The sequence below is a fragment of the Lactuca sativa genome, chromosome 9 (genome assembly GCF_002870075.4).
Source record: "Lactuca sativa cultivar Salinas chromosome 9, Lsat_Salinas_v11, whole genome shotgun sequence".
NCBI classification, from domain to species: domain Eukaryota; kingdom Viridiplantae; phylum Streptophyta; class Magnoliopsida; order Asterales; family Asteraceae; genus Lactuca; species Lactuca sativa.
Window position 1 is genome coordinate 24,207,848 of NC_056631.2, and position 24,983 is coordinate 24,232,830.

The following is a 24,983-nucleotide window of genomic DNA, read 5'->3' on the forward strand; positions in this document are numbered from 1 at the left end:
TATCATCTCACTAGCACCCAATTCTTAGCAATTCATTGATTGGTTAAGTCTTTTGTCGTCAAGGACTAAAGATGGAGTTTTGAATAAAACTATGTGCCACGACGTGGTGCTAATACGCCCACGACGTGGCCATTTTGGAAAGGAACGCATATTTCATGTAGTTCCCATGGCGTGGCGTAAGGCCGCCACGGCGTCGTAGCTGTTCAGGACCAACCATACGTACTTTTAGGGTTTTTCCCATATTTAAGCATCTTAACCCCCGTTCCAAGTCGTCTTCTTCAGCCTCCATCCCTTCATTCAAAACCCTAGTCTCTCTTCCATAGAAATGCGCTTGGTGGCTTGATCTTGAGGTTAATGTCTTCTTTGGTGAAACTTGAAGAAGAAAGAAGTTCATCTTGGTGCAAGGAAGCCAGGAGCAAACTTGGATCCAACATCTTCTTCACATTTTTGAGTTATTGGAGGTATAAAGTTCATATCTTGACCTTTTTGTTTCTTATTTGATGTTTGAGCCTATTTTTTGATGTTTTGGTCCTAGTCTTGGGTACTCTTGGAGTTTAAGGAACTCCAGAGGTTGATATGGTTTTCTCATGGTCATGAACTTCTGAGTTAGTGAGAAAAAGGTCTTAGCTTGAGTGTTCTTGATACCATGTATGAGTTTTGGTCATTTTAAGTGCTTATTGGACTTAGGTCTCATGATTTTACCTTTGGATGAGGTCCTAATGGATAAAGTTGGAAACTTTATCCATTAAGTCATTGAAAAGGAGTAGATATGAAGTTTTGGATTTAGATCTGTAAGGATTAAGTGCCTAGTGATGAAATAGAACTTTAGACAATTCCCACAACATGGAGAAGGTGACCACAGCGTGGCGGAGTTTGAAACCTCGATTGTTCTGTCCTGGCATGGCCAAGACATGGCCAAGGAAGGCCACAGCGTGGCAATAGTCTTCATGTTGACTATTTGTCTTTGACCATTAATTGTTGACTTTTTGACCAGTTTGACTTTTGGTCAAACTTGAGTAGAATTGAGCATGTGACTAAGGATTGATTTCGGTTTGACTTTAGGAAGCTTGGGTAAGTTGTACCATTACAGAGGCGTCAGTTAAGCTTCTGATGAGTAGTTCGGGTGAGTTTGCTCACTATATTGTAGGACACTAGGGATTATATGTGACTGTAGTCTTTGTGACTCATGTTGTATGTGTTGTATGCTTGTGTTCCTGCCTGATATATACATATATATATATATATATATATATATATATATATATATATATATATATATATATATATATGGGGTGTAATAGACCCGATACAACCTTGTGCTGACATATGAATTCAAATAGACTCAAAGGTGAAATAGACTCAGGGGTGAAATAGACCGATATAGCCTTAGGTTGACATATAAGTTGAAGTAGACTTGCGGGTAAAATGGACCTGGGGGTGAAATAGACCTGGTACAGCCTTGAGCTAACATATATGTATGGTATGTGGTATTTTGGGGAACTGGCTAAGCTTTGTGCTTACGGTTTTTTTGGTTCAAACATTTTCAGGTACTTCCAATTTTAAAAAGAAGAGCCCGGGTTGATCGCACTGCATCCCTTGAAGATTTATTTTGCAATGATTATTAATGATTTTACTCTAATGTTTTGAGAATAGCTTTACTATAATCGTCTTTTAAGATAATGTATGAATGATTGACTTATTTAAAATAAAATTTTTACCTGGTATTTTTGGTACATTACAAGTTTGTATCAAAGCCATGGTTTGAGAGATCCGGGCACACTCTTGGGTGTGTCTAAACTGAAACTAAGTATTTCTAAAAACATTTAAAATAGAATGATTTTCTAAAAAGGTTTTCTAAGAAAAAGGGGTGAGATGCATGCAATCAGGAGAGCTCAAGTAAGTTTTCCCAAAATACTCGTACATGTGATATGCTTATTGTTTTGGTATGAGTATGTGAGAATTGCATGCTAGATTAGGGATAAGGATCTGCTCAGGATTTGCATGATAGAATGCTAGGAGAGATATCTTTATATGCTTGTTGGTCAAGCTTTTGGGATAGCATGCTAGTATGGATTTCATATTGTTTGATATTGGCCAAGTTTAAGTGAGGCGCCGGTTTAGATTACTCAATGCTCGAATGTTGCTTGCATTGTGCTTTTAGGGACCTCCAATAATATCAGATAACTATTAAGTGAATACATTAGGTTACATGTTGAGGGGATCAGATGACCTTATAAGGTTAGGTTTTACTCTATTACGCAGCTCTTGTTTGAGTCCAATCGTTGTAGTGTGAGACCTTGCAGTCGAAGAATTATCTAGTGCATGTGGCATGTAATTGTATTCGTAAGATAGTTAGAAGGTATTAGAGGGAGTCTCGTCCGCAGATGATGGCGGAGAGTGGTATGAATGGAGCCCGAGGAATGCCTAGGAAGAATGTTAGAATGTGCTTCTGTGAGCATTTTTGAAAGATAGATTCTATAAGTAGAATCCAAGAAGATTAGCAATGTTGGTAGAAGTTCATAGCATTGCAGAAGCAAGTTAGTTGGAGGATGTCGTTTTATCTTTTGCGGCCTATAGAATGTTATTGCCCGAATGTTGCTTGCCATGTTCTTTGTATGATCCATATTGATGTGGGCTGATTATCAAAAGAATATGTTAAGTTACATGCTGCAAAGGTTAAATAATTCTAGAATAATTGATTTGGCCCTATTGTGCAACTCTTGTTTGAGTCTAACTGTTCTAGGGTTAGGTCTCTTATTCAAAATATTATTTAAGTTTTGTTGCATGTAATTGTATTCATGAAGTAGTTAGCTGATATTAGTAGGAGTTCTTCAGCAGCTGATGGAAGGGTGGGGTAGGAATCCTAGGAGAGTCTAGGAAGCGCCTTAGAGGAATTGGTGTGTTGTTTGGTGGTGCATATTCGTTTCAGAGCGAGTATATGTGATTTGATCGGACAGTAGTGGACATGATTAGTGGAAAATAGTATTGGGACCGTACGACTGAAAATAGAGGATCTATACTCGAATCGAGGAAAACTTTCGGCATTTCTAAGGAGATGATTGAAGGTAGATTGTATGGTTTAACCCCCATGATTCATTGAAATGTGTTTCTGTCTTATTTAGCTTATCGATTAAGGTTGTTCAGGATGAGGAAGGTCATGGTGATTTCCTTGGCCTTAGTGTCCATGTTAGTTTTGTTTTGAATGATGCTGACCTAGATAATTTAGTTGATTTTAAGGTCTCAAGGCCCTTGCTCGAGGCAGTGCCAGTTGAGTCGTGAGACTCGAGATCGAAGCGATTGTGATGATCGGCTTGACGATTGCATCCAAGGGCTGAGTGATTGGCAAATCGATTGGGATGTGACTATCCATGACTGGGATTATGTTCTTCTAGATTTTCGTGTTTAGAGGAAAAATAGAGAGCATATATGGGATTTTCAGAGTTGGGATGTAGACCCAGCGTGGGGTGAAATAATTGCGGTTTTTGGCGGCAAAAATGATAGTGTGGGAATGTATATGAGGATTCTTGTGGTATGGTTGCCTTAAGATGAGATCAAGGGTCTGCTTTCTTTGAATTTAGTTAGGTTATGTGTTAGTTGATTTTTTCAGGTAATCAAGGGATGTGAATTGGGAACGACAACAATTGTTGTTCATGATGTATCCTGACTAAGAGAATGATTCTTATTATATTTATGAGTAATGATCGTGATGAATTGTTTGTTGGGGATTTATAGGCGAGGTGGTGGTAGTTTGAACCCTAAGTGGGGGAGAATTGGGTATTCTGCTTGAGGATCATAAATATTTTAGAGTACATGGTTTCAGAAGGATGGGTCATAAGGATCTACGGTTTGGGTATTGTAGACTTTAGCTTAGGTTTTGGTCAAGTCAGGGTGCAAAACAAGTTTCGATCAGATGTGTGTGCTTAGGAATGCATAAGCTGCCTTCACGATAGGAATTTGTTGGAAAATGATATCGTTGTAGCCAGTGGTTTCTTTTAGGATGTCGGTGAATATATGAAGAGGCATTTGGGACGCTCGGGTTGAGTATCGGTTGTTGAGGGATTCGTCAGCTCGTTATATAGGTGGCTATCTATAATTAAGGTTGGGTAGTTATTGATCAGAAAATCAGCTTCAGATTTTGGTGTGTTTAATTCTGCATGGGATTTTGTTCAGTAGTGTATTGGATCATTAGATCCCTTGTCAATACATTATCTATCGTTGGTTATTCCATTCATTGTTAATGGTTGAGTGTAACACCCCGTTTATTAAATAAATAAATAGACAAATTAATGAATGAATAGTATCCTTAAAACCAATAATAATTTAGCAAGGTGTTGATTTCGAGGAGTTAACTGTCATAATTTTAGAAGTTAGGGGTTAAAAGTGTAAGTTCCAAATTGGTTTTGTAAATATTTATGAAGGCAGGGATGGCTTGGTAAATTATTGGGACTTAATTTGAAGAGATTTTGGAGGCTAAGGGGCTAAACGGTAATATATGGACTTCAGTTGAAAATAATTTGTAGAGGAGGGGCTGTTTGGTAACTGTTGGACTAATTATGAAAGGAATTATGGGAGCAGGGGTATAATAGGTAAATATTGTAGCTAATTCGAAACTATTTCAGAAGGGAGGGACAAATGTTGTCATTTTGGAGTGAAGTTTATGAGGGATCGGGGTATATAACCCGTCACCTCGGTAACCCTAACCCTAAAAGATACACAGTTGCCACCACCTTATACCTCCCGCTCCCCTCCGGCCGCCGGTGACTCTTGTGTCAGCAATAGCGAAGACCGGTGGTAATCTGGGGGATGGCGCTACATCAGTTGAAGACCGGAGAAGAAGTGGCATTGTTGTGGCTGTCGTTCGTGAGACTCCAGCCGCCACCCTCACTACCCTCATTCTCCAGCCGCTGCTATCGGCTTCGACCACCATAGCCACCATCGCGACCATTCTTCTACCGGCAATTATTAGCACTACAACGGAAGTCTTCGAGGCTCGGAACGACTGTGATCGATCGCTGCCCTCATTTCTTCACCACCTTATCTTCTTCTACTTCCAACTCCTGCCATCGGACATCGTGTGTAGCTAGGGAAAAACCACAGAGATCGACGTTGTAATCGTGGGAAGACCAATCGAGTTTTCTGTTGTTGGGTCTCATCATTGTTGTCGCCACCATACAGCTGTTCCACCCTGAGCTACTGTCAGACGCCATGACCACCGTTGTTTCCGTTAGTGTTGCTGCTACAGACACCGTGCACCACCAGGTGGGTGGCTAGGTCCATTTTGCAAACAGAAATCATGTGTGTGTGGTCGTTTGTTGGCCGGAAATTGAGAAGATAGCCACCATGGCCGCCAACCATGGTGGCTGCTGCCACCAGCCACCATGAGAGGTAGTCGTGTGTGTGTGTGTGTGTTTGTGAAATGGTGTTATGTGTGTGGTTATTTCAATTGAAGTGGTGTTTAGGAGTTGCTTGTGGTGGCATTATGGTGGTTATCGTTCGTGAGACTCCAGCCGCCACCCTCACTACCCTCGTTCTCCAGCCGCTGCTATCGGCTTCGACTACCATAACCACCACCGCGACCATTCTTCTACCGGCGATTATTAGCACTACAACGGAAGTCTTCGAGGCTCGGAACGACTGTGATCGATCACTGCCCTCATTTCTTCACCACCTTATCTTCTTCTACTTCCAACTCCTGCCACCAGACATCGTGTGTAGCCGGGGAAAAACCACAGAGACCGACATTGTAATCGTGGGAAGACCGATCGAGTTTTCTGTTGTTGGGTCTCATCATTGTTGTCGCCACCATACAGCTGTTCCACCGTGAGCTGCTGTCAAACGCCATGACCACCGTTGTTTCCGTTAGTGTTGCTGCTACAGACACCGTGCACTACCAGGTGGGTGGCTGGGTCTATTTTGCAAACAGAAATCATGTGCGTGTGCTCGTTTGTTGGTCGGAAATTGAGAAGATAGCCACCATGGCCGCCAGCCATGGTGGCTGCTGCCACCAGCCACCGTGAGAGGTGGTCGTGTGTGTGTGTGTGTGTTTTTGAAATGGTGTTATGTGCGTGGTTAACTCAATTGAAGTGGTGTTTGGGTGTTGCTTGGCCGGATTTCACGAGAAAAGCCACCACTGCCACTGTAAGGTGATGGGCGCCACCTCCAACCACCGCCTGCCGCTACATGGGTGGCTGGGTGTGTGTGTGTATGTGTTATTTGTGTTTGTGTGTTCATTTGGATATTGCGTTGTAATATTGAATTTTGATCGAAATAAATTAAGGAAATCCGTCACCACCACCGTGAGGTGGTGGCCGCCGCCGTGAGCCGCCATTGAGCACCACTACCCGAGGCGATAGTGGGTGGTGCCCAACTTACTAATAATTAATTAACTTAAAAACTTAACAAATGGACTAATTGGAATGCGATTGTGTTGGATACCCTAATTAGGGTTTAGAAAACCCTAATTTTGGATTGGTTGGTTTGGATTATCAGGACCCGCATATCAAGCCATTGGAATTGAATTATGAATTACACCCGATCACACCATATGATTTATCAAGTTGAGTGATGAACTTAATGGATTATGCCCTTAATGGGTTAAGTAAGAAACACTTAACCCTAATTGTCATTTTATGTGAAAACCCTAATTTTGCTTGCGCCTTGAGTTGGGCCTTTCTATTTGTCTTTGGTGATTGGGCTAGTGATGGGCCATCCAATAACAAGCATATGGACTAGAATATTTGGATGGGCTTTAGGGTAAGGCCCACGTGAGGGGTTTGGGCCCAATTTGGAAAATTAGGCCATAGATGGGCCATAACTCGATCTTGATGATTATGAGGTGTTGGACCATTTGAATGCAAAATGTGTGGACTGGAATAAATGGTTGGGCCTTAGGGTAAGATCATGTACAGGTTTGGGCCCAATTTGGAAAATTGGGCCTTATGTTGGGCTTTGGTTCATAGTTTGAGTTTTGGGCCTTTGGATTGGGCCTTGAGCTTGAATCAAGCTAAGATGGGGGTAAAGTAGTGTTTTACCACAAGCATGGACTTATGGTTATGTGTTGGAACCTAATTATTAATTGGGTGTTATTTTGATGTTGACAGTTCGAGAATCTGTCATTTAGTAGCTAGAGTTTTGTCCGTGGAACTTCAGCAATGTGAGGTGAGTTAGCTTCCAATAGAAGTGGGTCTAAGGCACCAATGCCGACCCACTAGTAGGTGATTATAGTTGAGATGATTGTCTTTGTGATAATTGTCTGGTACGCCACTATCTGTTATGCTTTATGTGCTAGTATGCTACGTTATTATGTGGTAGTGGTTGGGGTGAAATAGTCCCCGGTTACCGGTTGAAAGAGACCGAATGGGTAGGCTAGCACCCAGATATATTACGCGGTTACCGGTTGAAAGAGACCGAAGGGGTAGGCCAGCACCAAGATATGATAGGCGGTTACCAATTGAAAGAGACCGAAGGGGTAGGTCGGGCACCCAGATATGCCTGACATTATGTTATTTGTATAGTATGTGGTATGATGGGGGGAACTCACTAAGCTTCGTGCTTACGGTTTTCAGATCTGGTTTCAGGTACTTCTTCTTCAAAAGGAAAGGAATCGGCATGATCCAACGCATTACACTATGTTTTCTGCCCATGAGATCTTTGATATTATACTCTGATATTGTTTCATTATGACATGTTTTGATTATTGACATATTGGTTTTGATATGGGATGACACTATGGATGTTTTTTTATACTATTGGTTTTATAATAACTTAATTAAAAATTAAATTTTTGGTCTTGAATTTTGTGATGTTACATTGAGGTTTTTCGAAGGTTTCGAGTTGTATCAGTTGAAGTTCAATGGACACATCAACCTATCGTCAATTTTGTAAGTCGTATACTTGGTTTCTAGGTATGGGTGCCCTCATTATTGATTACAAAAGTATTGCTCACAGCGGGCTTGGGTTTGGCAAATGTCATTGGTTATTAGAAGTTCGGATGTTGAGGCAGGGTTGTTTAGTTTTACAGGTGTGGCTTTGGACCTGCGTAGAATTCAATTTTGGCATGTCGCGATGGAAGGGTTGGTATTTTAGATTAATCCGACCAGAGTTTGACAACATTTTCGTTGTCTTTGGAAGTTTTGTTGAGTAATTTGTGTATTGGTGGGATATGTTTGGTTTCAATCAAGGTATGAGATCATAGTATTCCACCAATCATGAGGATGTTTCAATTAGCGGTTGAGGTTCATCATTTCGGTTAAATCTACTGGTACCACACCCGATGGGTAAGGATTTTGAGGAAGAAGGAGTGTACAATATATAGGGTTGGCTAGGTGTTTTCCCTTGTGGATATATGTAGATTTAATAAGATAGCATGAGAACACTTGGCTTAAGTTATTCTCATGTTACTTAATTGGTTTGTATCCCCTAATTTGGAAAAAGAGTGCAACCGCCTATCGCATTCTCTAGTTGTGTGCGACCATGTTTTCACCTAAAACATGCATTGATAGCCGCCATTACTGTGAAAGGAGTTGTGCATGATAAAAGGGTATGACCCGTACCATACACATAATCACATAAACTGGGACCCCGCCCCTTCATCAGGCCCTGCCCGACATCGGACAGTGTTAGACACCAGGCCCCGCCTGGCATCAGGCCCTACCTGGCATCCAGCCCCACTCGGTATACAGATTTGTTTCTCCCAGGCCCTGCCCACTATACACATACAAACAATATCATATAATCATGCTAGCACATAAAGAATCATACACAATACTATATGTTCCATTCCTAAGGCCTAGCCTATCATGGGCCCCGCCCAAACTCTGCTAATGATGAGAGATGGAACCCTGTCCTTACTTAGCTAGTGATGAGATACGGGCCCCCTCCCACACTCACCTCCCTACCAGGCACATACAAGTATCACAAAGACAACAAGTATAACTAAACATGCACATAGTCATCGGGTACCACCCGTCATCGAACCGTAGTCTTAAATCATACATATAAACATTCCTCGAGCCCCGCGCGACATCGGACCGTAATCCGGAAACAAACAATAAAGACGCATGCAAGAATCATGAAGACATCAAGCATACCAACATTCCTCGGGCACCGCCCGACATCGGATCGTAATCCGAAAATAGATAACATAAGTATGGGCCGGCATTAGTGCCTTTAACCTGTTCAAACAGGGGGAAACTCACCTCGCAAAGCTGAATGCAAAATCTCATAGTAAGGAATCTCTAACAGCTGCTCTGACGGCTCGCCGAGCTATCATTACCAAAATAACACATAGTCAAAAACCAATAATCCATTTTAGGGTAAAATGACCATTTTACCCCCTGATCTATTTTGGCCCATGCTTAAAGCCCAAAACCATAACATGAAAGGCCCAATGCTAGGTAGACTTCCCAAGCCCATTAGTGGCCCACCAATTGCCCAATTTTCTAAATTGGGCCTAACCCTATATGGGCCTTACCCAAAAGCCCAACGATTCCTGGTCCAATAATAATAATTCTCTGGTGGCCTAAGGACCAAGCCCCTTGGGCCCACAAAAGTCCAAAACCAACTAGGCCCTCTAAGGCCCAAATCCAAACTAGGCCCACAAGGACCCAATCACAACTCCTTAGGCCTAAACTAGGAAGTTCAATCAGATTAGTCCACTCATGGCCCAAAACAGAAAGCCCAAACCCCAAAACCAAGTCCAAGACCAAAAGCCCAAAAGTCCTCTTATGACACGAACGTTGGGTGTACCCTTATGGAACGTTGGGCGTTCGTCACTGGACCATCTGCTGGGACACCAGGCCGGAACGTGCGGTGTTCCCCATCCTTATGCACGATGTTCCTGACCAGAAACCAAAAAAACACACAAATGACATTATAGCTTAAGCCCAACGTCCAAAACTTCCAAATAGGTCCATATCAGTGTCTTAATCCATAAAGTCGACCACTTGGCACCTTTGTGTGGTCCAAAAAGGATCCAAACATCCATTAAATCTTCCAATCCATAAACCAAGACCCAAAACCTTTGCATGGTTGGTCCTCAACCATCAAGTTACCATTTTTATGACTTTAGCAACTTAGAAACATGAGGATCTTCAATCCTAGGATCTTGGAGTGGCTCAAACCCCTAAAGAGCATCCATATGACCATAAGAAGCATAAAAAGCCCTAATCTAGATCTTAAGCTATAGGATAGCAAGATAAAAACTTTATACCTTCTGAGGCTTGCAAATGATCGGCTGGAGAACCTGGATCCAAAAGCTCTTCCTTGATCAATGAGACTCCAAGGTGGTCACCCTTCTTCAAGAACTCGAAAATACACTCAAAGATGGTCCTCCAAGCTCACACACTCACAATTAGGGTTAGGGTTTCGAAAAGAGGCTTAAGGTATAGTGAAGGCTGAGAGAATGAAGGTTAGAGGTGAGTTAAGGTGTTTAAATAGTGTTCAAGACCCAAAAATTAGGGATTAGTCTGCCCAGACGAATGCAGCGCATTCCCTTGGAGAACGCATGGCGTTCCTATATGCACCCGCATCAGTTTTTTTAACGCCATGCGTTCCTACTTGGTACGCCATGCGAACTCGGTTTGGCCCAAAAACCCCTCTAACTCCAAATGGTCATAACTTCTTCGTTATAAATTCGATTTTAACATTCTTTATATCCACGTAAAGGTAACGAGAAGACCTACACTTCTATCAACTTTATTTAGCTTGAAACATAGCCGAACTAAAATCCAAAATTCATAAAAGGCATAAACCAACGCCTTTACTGATACCCTTGGGCTCCAAAACACAAACCGAATAATTGGATCATCCAAACTACATCATCCACCTCCAAATGATCCCAAACTCAATTCTTCAAGGGTTCTAACTCAGTTAATACCCACTCCTTGTTTACCACCCCGCAATGGGAACGATTCGAAACAGGGCGTTACAACTATCCCCCACTTGAATTAGATATCGTGCTTGACATTCGTCCTTACCTTCACCCATATCAAAATAAACAATATGAGGAACACAACCGATGATTCTACGCAGAAGACAACCTTCCCAAGATAACCAAACCAAAATTCCAACCCAAAGAAAACAAGCCTTAAACTCCCGCGAAACCATCTATGCCTATCCGAAATATGAAATTTATAGTGGTCTGTCTCCCCGGCAGACTGCCCAACCTGAAATATTATCATGCTGGAACCTCATCGAATAATTGACCAAGCAAAATAATTTCAACCCAGAAAATCTTGTTGCAACCCATGAGAACAAAGCCAGTAACCATAACCAGCTGTAGAATACTTATACCCGACAGAAGGCTCAGATAATCCTTTGAGTAGAAGATTCATCCATGTAACGGTTAGACTCAGACAAGAGCTACGCAATAGGGTCAAATCAATTACTCTAAGATTATTTAATCCAACTGTAAGTGACTTAGCACCTTCGATCAGCAAGCTACTCCACACACAAGAATCCTCACATCACTATTTCTGCCCGAACATCGTGTTGCCTCTCATCCACTTTCCAAATGACCCGAGACCTCCCAAGTCCCAAATTATTTGCCAACTATCAAGAGTATCTGATTCCCACCCGGTTGCTGAGCCAATGAACACTCTCTTAGTCGCTCCCTATGACTTTCAAAGAAAACTTCTGCTATCGAAATTTCCATATCCATAATGCCACTTTTCACTCTATAAATCTTGGGATCCCCGATCCCATACCTTGACCCAACAATCTCTTCTAGGTCCCACCTGCAATGAAATAAACACATGGGCCTCACCCACGGGCCGCACCCAAAGCATATCACGGAGCGGCCTTGCCCACAGGTCCCACCTATCTAGGGCTACACAGGCCTAGCTCCACCTCGAATCCCAACGACCTATCATTTCCTAAATCATATCCTACTGTGGCCTTTCCACAATTCTACGAACTGACCCACCCTGGCCTAACTTATTTGAATGAATTTGTGAATGCTACAGCTTATTCCGCAGTCTAATAACACTCTCCCACACTATTTGACCGCATGAAGAATGATACGGTTGCCCCGTAGTAGTACTACGCTTTCCATGCTATCTGACTGCTGGTGAATGCTACAACTATCCCATAGTCTTACAACACCTCCCACATTAACTCCACCGCTAACCATGGTCTTACCGTTAATTACCAATCCGAACACGTCCAATGTCAAGCACGCATGCCGTTTGGCATCATGACTGAACTCACATCCTAACGCGAATTCCTAACCTGATTCCCCAACACCAGCTATCAAACACTAAGAAGACGCAAACCCAATGTTTGGATGTTTCCCAAACTCCAAACTCACACACTCCTCGACCCTAACAGCCACTTGGGCCGTCTTCCTCCCCAGCGGGAATGCAAACTCATCCTAGTTTCACATTTACTTCTGTTCTTGAATACCTAAACGACTCTTCCCCGCTTTGATTCAACTAACATCTTACAACACACAAGACTGGAAGGATTCCCAATCCTTCTTACCATCCAATGATCAATCTATATGAAACCAATGCTTACCACTGTTAGTGTTCCAAAACTAACCCACACTAAAGTAGTACAACTCTTGAAGACTGAAGCAACACCTCCTGAGTTCCAATCACACTTGGTACAGCTACCGTATCCTGGTAACCCACTATATAAGGAGATGAAATCGAACTACTGCTCTAAGATTCATGGTATGCAGATGGCATACAACCTAAACATAAGCAGAAAATATACTCCAAGATACACTTAGTCATACTGATGCAAAACAATCGCAATAAAATCATAAATAAAAACTGATAGGAAAGCAAAAGAAACACACCTGCAACATCGAAAGTCGCTCGTGCCTCCTCTGTAGTCAACTGAAAAGCCCTGCTCCACGTCATAGGCGCCTCTGTCCGACCATGACGGTCATCGGTGATCCCTAATGTCGCCGGAGCAGGTGCCATCACATGTCCCACTGCATCCAAACTCAGAGATTGGGCCTTCTTGTGGCCTTGCTTTCTGCAATGAAAGAAGATCAGGTCTAATCCTTAGGTGGTGGTAGCAGCACAATCCCTGCTATAATGACCGATCTGGCCACAATTGAAGCGGCCAAAATCACCACCACTGCCACTTCTACACGAACCCTCGTGTGTCTTGCCACAATGACCACAGCGGCTACGGTCTTGATGACTCCTCACTCTAGAGTCTGATACCTTGGGCCTCTTTCTCGACCCTATAGATGTCTTAAACTCTTTTTGCTTCCTCTTCCTCTCTTCCTCTGAGTCGATCTCCTTCTCCCTGGCTCGAGCGATCACATACTCCATTGTCTTGCAGCTGGACCTGCTCACAAACTGCCTGATGTCGCTCCTCAGCATCTCGTGATATCGGGCCTTCTTCATCTCCTTGTCCGCTACATCTTGTGGAACGAGAAGGGCCCTCTCCCTAAACTTGGCGGTGACCTATGCCACCGTCTCCGTAGTCTGTCAAAGGTCCTGGAACTCCCGTGCTAGCTGTTGCACCTCAATCATTGGTGCAAACTCGACCCTGAACCTGGTCGAGAATTCACTTCATGTCATTGCATCAATAGCGGTGTCGTCTCCAATAGCATGTCCAACCTCCTCCCACCAATCACGTGCTCTGTCCTTCAGAAGACGGGAGGCAAGTCGGAACTTATCCCCCTCGGGACACCGGCTAGTACGAAAAGCGTTGGTGACATCTGCCAACCACCAACTGCTAGAAATGGGGTCCCTAGCCCCATGATAGGGTAGAGCTCCACAAGCTCGGAACTCCCTGAATGTCAATGTGCATGCCCCCATCATGGCCGTTTTCTCAGTGTAGAACACACACAGCCTCTCATCAAGAAACTCCAAGATAGCCTCCTTGATTGTACCGAATATCACAGGAGTCTGGTCAATGATAGTGCGCGTAATATCAGCTGAAATAAACTCTCTCAACTGATCATCAAGCTGCCTGGATCCAGAGCCCGAGCCTGATCCCTTGCCAATGCCAGAACCACCAATTGGTCTAGTACGTAGCGTCACCATGCTGCAACATTATAGGGTTTCAAAGTACTCCACGGATGATGGCAATGGGCCCCCTTGATGAAGTGTAGGGTAAAAGCCCAAGACTTTTCTTTTCCTTATAAATAGTCATGTATTATTCATTATTAGGGTTAAGAGTGAGGAAAAATGTAGCCGCCACATTGTGAGGTTTCTTGTAAATTTAGATTCTTATTCTTAAAGTGTAATATGTTCCTCATAATTCAATAAATCGAGTGATCATTCGACATAATCTTCATATTTGTGTTTGTTCTTATTTTCCGCATCTTGTTCATCAAATCTCAATTAGGGTTTTATTCCCAACAAGTGGTATCAGAGCGGGTCTTTGAAGATCTATTGATTTTCGAAGTATCGGTTCTTGGTTTGATGATTTTCTACACAAGTTATTGATGATTATTGGTGTTTTGACGTCTTGGAATCAAAACTATGTTAAAGCTACTGTTCATGTAGATTTATGGTGTATTCTACTGTTCAGCGTGGTATTTTTCTGTTCTTTGGATCTGATTTGTTTTGAGATCAACATCTTTTGATTCAGTGATTTATGGTGTATTCTACTGTTCATCGTGGTATTTTTTTGTTCTTTGGATCTGATTTGTTTTGAGATCAACATCTTTTGATTCAGTTATTTTTCTATAAATCCACGCTTGAGTCCAAATCATGAGTTCCACTGTTATTCTTTTTTTTTTGGATCTGAATATTATTCATTCAACCGATCCAATACCATTTATTTGTACTTGATCCCATTATTGCCAATTACTGTTCATTGGTTCAGTCGTATCTTATTCTTTGAAATCGTATGATCTGGGTTACACAAGTCAATTCATCTCTAATCCGAAATCGTTGTATACTAAATTCTTTTGTTCTTCAGTTCTTAAATCGTAATTTATGATCGATTTCATTATCAAAATTGATTTTAATGTTATTATTTTGTGTTTGAATAAAGTCAATCTATTCATTCATGTTCAAATATTGAATACTCATTTTGATTATATCATTTTGTGAAGTTAAGGATGAAAAGAGTTGAATGTCTATTTGGATGGTCAAACTAGATAAGTCACTATTCTTGGATTTTGGTTTCCAATGAAGGTTTTATGCTGAATCTATGAAGTCTTAATCCACGAAATCGATTATTTTGGGTTTTTATGTGTACCAGCATATGTTAGAATTCAAGAACAGATGATGATTGTGATGAATTTAATTAGAAGAGTCATTTGATCTTGAAATCGATGTGAAGAAGTGGGATTTGGTGTTTGTGATGTACTGGGTTCGACTGGTTAATTTAACTCATAGGTTGCTTTGTTAAACATTTGTGAAACGGGTCTTTCAACTGGTGCTTAGAACAATCGGAATTAAGGGGATATGAAGTTAATTTCGAAATTGTTTCTCACGAGAATGGACATTTTCGGAATTCAAGTGCATGACATGGAATCGTAACTCACATCAACACTCGGAATCGAGCATGTGTTTGGATTAGGCTTGACCACTTGCGAATGACATCGGGACTAAATTGAAAGAACATCGGTCAAACAAAAAGTCAAAATTTTACTGTGATTCGCATCAGGATCATGAACAACTGATTTGGAATGAACATCATACATGCAAACGTTCGGATGTGGAATTCTTTTCTGGGTTCACACTAACATTCTTTGACATGGATTCACTTTGGGTTGTATTCGATCGAATCGAAAGCGAACCTATGATTGGGTTCGTGTGTTAGCCTTGCAACGAAAGCACTTGGAACGAAAGAGGGGAAAGCGAACCTATGAGTGGATTCGGTTTGGCTAAGGTTTCGCTTTCGTTCGCATCATGATGCTCGGAATGAACATGGTTTCGTTTTTGTATCAACGAGCTTGGAACGAACTTAGATTCGGTTGCTTGTGCTTGAAATGAAAGTGCACTGAAGTGGTGGTATTCAAAGTTATAGTCGGGCTTGTACATCAGGGGTATATGGGGAAGATGACATAAACTTACATTTTTGGTCCCTATATCTTTAGCATCTTGGCAATTTCGGATCATTTTTGGAACTTGTTTCAAATCAAAGAGAAAATGATGCAGAATTACCATTCTAGCCCCTATCTTTCAGCAAGTGACAGTTTCTTCCCAGTATTCAGAAAAGTTTGCAAATTTGAGGGCTGGTGAACAGTTTTGGATTTTTTAACACACATATTTTTTCATGAACAGCAAAATAAAGATTCCATCAAGTCTTGGCAGTTCGGAAAGTCGTTTTTCGTGATAACGTCAAATTTTCACGACTTTTCCAGATTTTATACTTCATTGTGTATATCATTTTGTCACGAGGGAGCACGGTAATTATTTATCCATTCAAGATCATTCTCATGACCATTTGAAGTCTTTATAATCATGTTTTTTATTATAAATCGGGGGAGAAATTGGTATGGCCATTCGAAATTGGATTTGTAAATTTTCAAATTTGAAGATTTTAGGTAAAGCTTGTGGCAGACCTATGAAGGTAGCTTTACAGTAGCAGTTCTTCACCAAGCTCTTCTAAATCTTTTGCGGAAAAGTATCCTTTACAGTAGCAGTTCTTCATCGAGCTCTTCTAAGGACTTTTTATCTCTCTGCCTTCTATTATTTTCTCGATCAACTGGCCTTATGAATCTTAAAATTTGGGTTGTTACATGATAATTTTTGGTGGCTTATATCATTAGCTTATTTGAAGATCATTGTGACCTGGAGGGGGAGCACTTCAAATACAAGAAGTGATTTGGTTTTGTTTCTTCTGAAATGGGTTTTTATGGCAGGTTTGGCTTTATTGAAGATCTTTGGGATTACATTCGAAAATGAACTTTAAATACGTTACTTCAGTGCTTGGTTTATATATATCCTAGAGCCCGTTTTTGAAGACTATTGAAGACTCAAGATTCGTGGATTGCTTTAAATATTTCTCATTGCAAGATCATTTTTTATTTGCTACATGCTTGTTTTGCAAGTTAAAACATTGTCATCCATTCCATACTTTGAGGGGGAGATTGTATGGTTTCAAAGTACTCCATGGATGATGGCAATGGGCCCCCTTGACGAAGTGTAGGTTAAAATCCCAAGACTTGTCTTTTTCCTATAAATAGTCATGTATTATTCATTATTAGGGTTAAGAGTGAGGAAAAATGTAGTCGCCACGTTGTGAGGTTTCTTGTAAAGTTAGATTCTTTTTCTTAAAGTGTAATTTGTTCCTCATAAGCAATGAATCGAGTGATCGTTCGACATAAAATTCATATTTGTATTTGTTCTTGTTTTCTGCATCTTGTTCATCAAATCTCAAATAGGGTTTTATTCCCAACAAACATATCATAACAACCATCAGAATACTCATCACTATTAAGGGATCACACACGCACAACAAGTTTCCTGGTTTATCTTAGCCCTCCTTGACTCGGGTACGGATCCTCTACTTTCAGTAGTACGGGCCCATACTACCTTCCACATCTATCCGTACTTTCCTCAAGAATTGACTTGACTCCACCAAATCCCTTTCACTGCTATTGCTCCCAGCACTAATCTCATCCTAGGCTTGCCCTAAGGTAATCTTCGACCCACTCTTCACCATCAGTTGCATAAGAAGTCCCTGCTATCTCCCCTAACTAGCTCGGGAATACCATTACATATTACTAAGACAAATAATTCTTCAAATGAGAGGTATCTCCCTACAACGGTTAGAATCAAACGAGAGCAGCAAAATAGGGCTAAATCTAACCTTCTGGTATTATTTAGTCCTTATAATATGTAACTTAACATATTCGTTTACTAGTTTTTTAAAGATAACTAGAACTCCTAAAAGCACAAAGCAAGCCGCATTTGGGCATTGAGTAACCCAAACCAAGCATGTCCTAATCAGGCCATCATATCACTGACTAATCAGTACTAGCATGCTATTCAATAAGCTCATATAATAGGTATACAAGGCATCATTCCTAGATCCTTAGCCCTAATCTAACAGGCAGTTCTCATACACATACAACAGGCATACAAGGCATCCTTCCTAGATCCTTAGCCCTAATATAGCATGCATTTCTCATAATCATATCATATCATAACAAACATATATGGGTAGTTTGGAAGAACTTACTAGAGCTCGGCTGATTGCATACACCACACCCTTTTCTCTTTTTGAAATCCTTTTTTATAAAAATGATTTTCTTTTGAAAATTTTCATACCAAGTTCTTAATTTTGAGTTCAAACACACCCGAGAGTGTGCCCGAATCCCTCAAACCAAGGCTCTGATACCAACTTGTAATATCCTAAAAATCATGACCAAAAATTTTGTTTTAAACCATTAAATATAAACCATAGTTATCAAACCATTCCATCAAATCATGAGTCAAAGTATTTCAAAACATTATTATCAGAGTTTCCAAATCAAAACATCAGAGTAAACATCCCAGGCTAAACATCATGGTGTGTGCAATGCAGTCATCCCAAGCTCTTCTCTTTGCAACTGGAAGTACATGAAACCAAAACTGAAAACTGTAAGCACGAATCTTAGTGAGTCTCCCCAAACTACCACATACCATACACATAATCACATAAATTGAGCCCCCGCCCCTTCATCGAGCCAAGCCCGTCATCGGACAGTTTCCGGCATCAAGCCCTACCTGGCATCAGGCCCAACCTGGAATTGACCCCACTCGGTATATAGATCTGTTTCTCCCAAGCACGTCTTGTCACTGGGACCCGCTCCTGTACACATACAAATAATATCATATAACCATGCTAGCGCATAAAGAATCATACACAATACTATATGTTCCGTTCCTAAGGCCTCTCTTATCATGGGCCCCACCCCTACTCTGCTAATGATGAGATATGGAACCTCGTCCACACTCAGCTAGTGATGAGATACAGGCCCCCGCCCACACTCACCTCCTTACCAGACACATACAAGTATCACAAAGACAACAAGTATAACTAAACATGCACATGGTCATCGGGTACCACCTGGCATGGAACCGTAGTCCGGAATCATACATATAAACATTCCTCGAGCCCCGCCCGACATCCGACCGTAATATGGAAACATACAATACAGACACATGCAAGAATCACGAAGACATCAAGCATACCAACATTCCTTGGGCACCGCCCGACATCGGATCGTAATCCGGAAACACATAACATAAATACAGGTCGGCATTGGTGCCTTCGACCCGTTCAAACATGAGGAAAATCACCTTGCAAAGCTGAATGCAGAATCTCACGGTAAGGACTCTCTAACGGCTACTTTGACGGCTCCTTAAGCTATCATTACCAAAATAAGACTTAGTCAAAAACCAATAAGCCTTCTTAAGGTAAAATTAGCATTTTACCCCCTGATCTAATTGGGCCCACGCCTAAAGCCCAAAGCCATAACATGAAAGGCCCAATACTAGGTAGACTTCCCAAGCCCATTAGCGGCCCACCAGTGGCCTAATTTTCTAAATTGGGCGAAACCCTATATGGGCCTTACCCAAAACCCCAACAATTCTTGTTCCAACAAAAATAATTCTCCGGTGACCTAGGGACCAAGCCCATTGGGCCCAATAAAGTCCAAAACCAGCTAGACCCTCTAAGGCCCAAATCTAAACTTGGCCCATAAAGGCCTAATCCCAACTCCTTTGACCCAAACTAGGAAGTTCAATCAGATTAGTCCACTCATGGCCCAAAACAGAAAGCCTAAAGCCTAAAGCCCAAAACCAAGTCCAAGACCAAAAGCCCAAAAGTCCTCTGGTTACACGAACGTTGGTCGTACCCTTATGGAATGTTGGGCGTTCGTCACCGGACCATCCACCAGGACACCAGGCCGGAACGTGCAGCATTGCCCATCCTTACGCGCGGCGTTCATGGCCAGAAACCAAAATAACACACAAATAGGTCCATATCAGTGTCTTAATCCATAAAGTCGACCAGGACTTCTAAATAGGTCCATATCAGTGTCTTAATCCATAAATTCGACCACTTGGCACCTTTGTATGGTCCAAAAAGGACCCAAACATCCATTAAAGTTACCATTACATGGTTGGTCCTCAACCGTCAAGTTACCATTTTTATGACTAACAACTCAGAAACATGAGGATATTCAATCTTAGGCTCTTGGAGTGGCTCAAACCCCTAAAGAGCATCCACATGACCATAAGAAGCATAAAACAAGCCCTAACCTAGATCTTAATCTATATGATAGCAAGACAGAAACTTAATACCTTATGAGGCTTGCAAATGAGATGGAGAACTTGGATCCAAAATCTCTTCCTTGATCCATGAGACTCCAAGGTTGTCACTCTTCTTCAAGAACTCCAAGATACACCCAAAGATCGTCTTCCAATCTCACAAACTCAAAATTAAGGGTTGAATTTCGAAAAGAGGCTTAAGGTAGAGTGGAGGCTGAGAGAATGAAGGTTGGAGGTGAGTTAAGGTGTTTAAATAGTGTTCAAGACCCGAAAATTCGGGTTTGGTCTACCCAGACGAATGCAACGCATTCCCTTGGGGAATGTAGCGTATTCCCATATGCACCCTGTTGAGAATAAATCTGAGATGACGAATGCGTAATATCATGAACAATCAAGAATCAATCACCATAATATGCAAGTAATCTGATAAAGGGTTTTTGTATATTGATTATCTCATGAACGTACAGAGAAAAACCCTAATTTGGTAAAAAGCTTACCCCAAAAGTAAACCTAATGATTATTTATAGGGAACAATAAATATCTACCATAAATATAAAATAAATGCCTAATATAAAACCAATGTCTTATAAAAGCTCGATTAAGAACTTCTACTATAAAGGCACCGTAGGGAATCATAAAATGATTAACCCTAAAAAGGCTTCCCTAAATAACCAAATATGCCATATCAGTTTCAATATCTCAAATACTTAATAATCTCCCCTTAGATGTTGAAACTGATGAAGATCACGATTTTCGATTTTCTTGGCATTTCTCCCCCTAAATTGTGATACTCATCAGCACATGGGGTCTTCAAAGCGAGAGAAATAGAAATAATCTTCCAAATACGAACTCCCCCTTGAATAATCATCACTCCCCCTTTCAACAAATACCGTGGAGAGAATCCGAAAAGTTAAGAAGAATCACCAACAATCTTCAAAACCCGTCAGATATGATGAAATAAATCCCTTTAGAATAAACTCATTTCTCAAAAATTAAAACCGGAAAAATAACAAAAATTAGTTTTGTATTTTCCAATATTTAAATTTAGACAGAAGAATAGAATAAGAGACAATTATTTTAAAAGGGTTTGAAAAGAATAAGACCAAAGAAAAGGATAAGAAATGAAAATATTTTGGAAAGAAGGGGTAAAAGTGGTAAAATCCAAAAAAAAATGGTAAAGAGTTTTGGATTCTGGGATAAAAACGGATAAGTTCTAAAAATAAAGGGACCGGAGTTGAAACTTTAACCCTTCTTCTTTTGATCTATAAAACACGCATCTCTGACTTTCAAAATAAATTGAAGTTGCCAATTTGTTCAAACACAAGGGACCGAAACTGTAAAGTAGTTGAAGATTGAGGGACCGATAATGTAACATAATCTTTCTTCCCCACTTAACTTTACCCCTAATTAAAAGAACGCATGTAACGTATACTCAATAGGAATGTTTGTAAACAAAATCCACAAACACCGATTCCAACTAATCCCACTTATACATTCGTTTCGAGAATAAAGATGCGAATACAAGCATAGGTTCTGGAGACGAATCCGAGTCCATCGATTATACCCCAAAGCGAATCTGATTTCAAACACGAACCCAAACACCGGTTCGCTATGAATCCCGATTGACACGTTCGCTGCGAATTAAATCCATAGTTCAAATGTTCCCTTTTCGATCTGAACACAGTGATTGTTTGTGAGATGCGAATCGAGTCAACTGGTTCGTTTAAACGCCGATGATACCAGACTTTTCAAAGTCAAAATTAAAGAACGATCATATCAAATCCAAACAACAACACCAAAGAAAGTTCTGATCGACAGTATAACTTCGTTCAGATTTCAAATTTTGCTTGAAATCCGATTCCAGATTCGTTTGATTTGCAACTGTGAACCATCGAACACGAACCTGTAGATGTATATGAGGAAGCGAACTTAATCCTCTCGCTCCAAATCAATTGTTCATGAACTGAAAGCAATCAAGGACCGAACACAGATTAAGGACCGAAAGCAAATCAGGGCCGAAAGCGAAATAGACCGAAATAGACCGAACGTTCGGCTGTGAACAGTAGTTTCGGGTTCGGTTCTTGTGGGTTCGGTTGTTAATCCTGAGTTTCGCTTCTTGACTAAGACTTTCGCTTCTAGGCCTGAGTTTCACTTGTGAGTAGATGAAGTTCGTTTCTTGATGATGAGTTCGCCTTTGGTTGTTCTTGATCATTAACCTGCGAATGTGGTTGTGATTTTTGCTTTTGGAAGTTCGGTTCGCTTCTTCATTCTGAGTTCGTCACCGTCGATTTACAGGAACCAATTTAAGCAATTGATCAAAGTTCCACTAAGACTCCTTTTCAGTTTAATGAAGTGGCATTTTATACCCAAAGCCCTTAACAGCGAAACTAACCCCTATATTTCCATAACTTCGAATCTGGCCCTTCTGTTGCAATAGTCTGACAGTTTGTACCCTTTTGCTGAAATCAGTCAGCTGGCAGTCTACTTTTATCAGAAAATGTCACTTTTCACCCATTTTTCAACTTTTTCAGCTTTTTGTCAATTCCAACACACAAAAAAACAATAAATTTGATTTCTTCAATAAGATTTCATATCTTTGACCCAATATTCACCAGATTTCACCAAGATTTTGTCCCCATTTTTATTTTATTTTGTTTTTTTTAAATAAAGGACAAAACTTTTATGGGACTTTTTTTACCCATTTAAGGTTCAACTTTGAAGTTGGTTGCTTGCACACCCACTTATTTGAAGAAAATCTATCATCCTCTGAAAATAATACCCTCTTTTTAGTTGGAAAACAAAAATTTCCAAAAACTTCATTGAACCAATCAAATACTCTTTTCTCTTTTCTCCAACTTTTACCATATTCATCTGAAGAAAAGTTTGAATGGAATTTCTTTTGAACATTCTTGACTTAGCTTTCTGAACTTTTTCACAAGCATTGGGCACTTGTACTTTGGGCATCCAAACTTTCTTCATTTTACTATTTTTCTTCTTCCTCTTCTTCCTTCTTTTCTTATTTCTAGGTTTTAGAAACAAATTTCTGATCTGAACAACCTTTTCATCTTTCTGAATCTGATCATCTGTAGTTGTTCCAATAGAACAAAACTCCTTCACTTTCACGATTTCAGAAGATTTACTTTGAGATTCTTCTTCAGAACAACTAGATTCGGATTGTGAAGCTTCTGAAAAACTTGAAACACTTGACTCCCCCTCAATAAGAACATCTGGAGTCGCTTTTTCTTTAGAAACTTGAAGAACATCATGAACTTCTTCAAGAACATGAAGAACATCTTCTTTTTCTTTTCTTTCTTTCTCTGACTTCTATTGTATTTGCTTCAAAAGTAAGTATTCTTTGATAATGATAAATTGTTTTAACAGATCTTTATCTTGCTCTACACAATTACTTTTAAATCTACCACTAGAGATCTATGTAAAATCACCAATCTTCTCATCAACATAGAGATTATACATCTCAATGGCATTCTTCAACATAGATTGTTCAGGAACATCCCAAAACAAATATCCTTCTTTAAGACGAAACTTTGGATCTGTAACTTTTAATCCTAGTCTCTTAATTTCTTTTAACACCTTATAATCCGCCATTTAATCCTCAACAAGAAAGAAAACTTGAAGAGAGAGAAAGTAGATCTGATAAGAATTCTAGAGAGAGAAAAACAAATCTGAAAGGGTTTTTAGTGAGAGAAAACAGATCTGAGATGGATTTTAGAGAGATAAAGTAGACCTGAACACGAAAATTCAAACAAACACAAATTTTTTTCTAACTCTTCCAAAACTCGATTCAAGAACAAATCAGATGAAAGATTGAGTTGAAGAAAACAGATCTGAACAAGATTTTCAACAAAAAACGAGATATAGACTTTTTCTTTTCAGAAAACTTACAAAACTTGAAGAACAAGGTGAGATTCATGATAAAATATCGCCATAAACAAGATCGATTCTTGCAAAAATCATTGAGATCTACAAGAACCCGCTCTGATACCACTTGTTGAGAATAAATCTGAGATGACGAATGCGGAATATCATGAACAATCAAGAATCAATCACCATAATATGCAAGTAATCTGATAAAGGGTTTTTGTATATTGATTATCTCATGAACGTACAGAGAAAAACCCTAATCTGGTAAAAAGCTTACCCCAAAAGTAAACCTAATGATTATTTATAGGGAATAATAAATATCTACCATAAATATAAAATAAATGCCTAATATAAAACCAATGCCTTAGAAGAGCTCCATTAAGAACTTCTACTGTAAAGGCACCATAGGGAATCATAAAATGATTAACCCTAAAAAGGCTTCCCTAAATAACCAAATATGCCATATCAGTTTCAATATCTCAAATACTTAACACTCCCATTTCCATTTTCCTTTTGAACGCCATGCATACCCGGTTTGACCCAAAAAACCCTCTAACTTCAAACGGTCATAACTTCTTCGTTATAACTCCGATTTTGATGTTATTTATATGAACAGACAGGTAACGAGAAGCCCTACACTTCTATCAACTTTATTTAGCCTCAAACTCAACCTAACTAAAATCTAAATTTCATAAAAGGCCCGAACCAACGCCTTTACCAATACCCTTGGGCTCCAAAACACAAACCAAATAATTGGATCATCCAAACTACATCATCCACCTCCAGATGAGGCCAAAATCAATTCTTCAACGGTTCTAACTCAGCTAATACCCATTCCTTGTTCACCACCCCACAATGGAAACGATTCGAAACTGGGCATTACAAAGGTGCTTGATGAATGTTTGCAATCGGGGACCC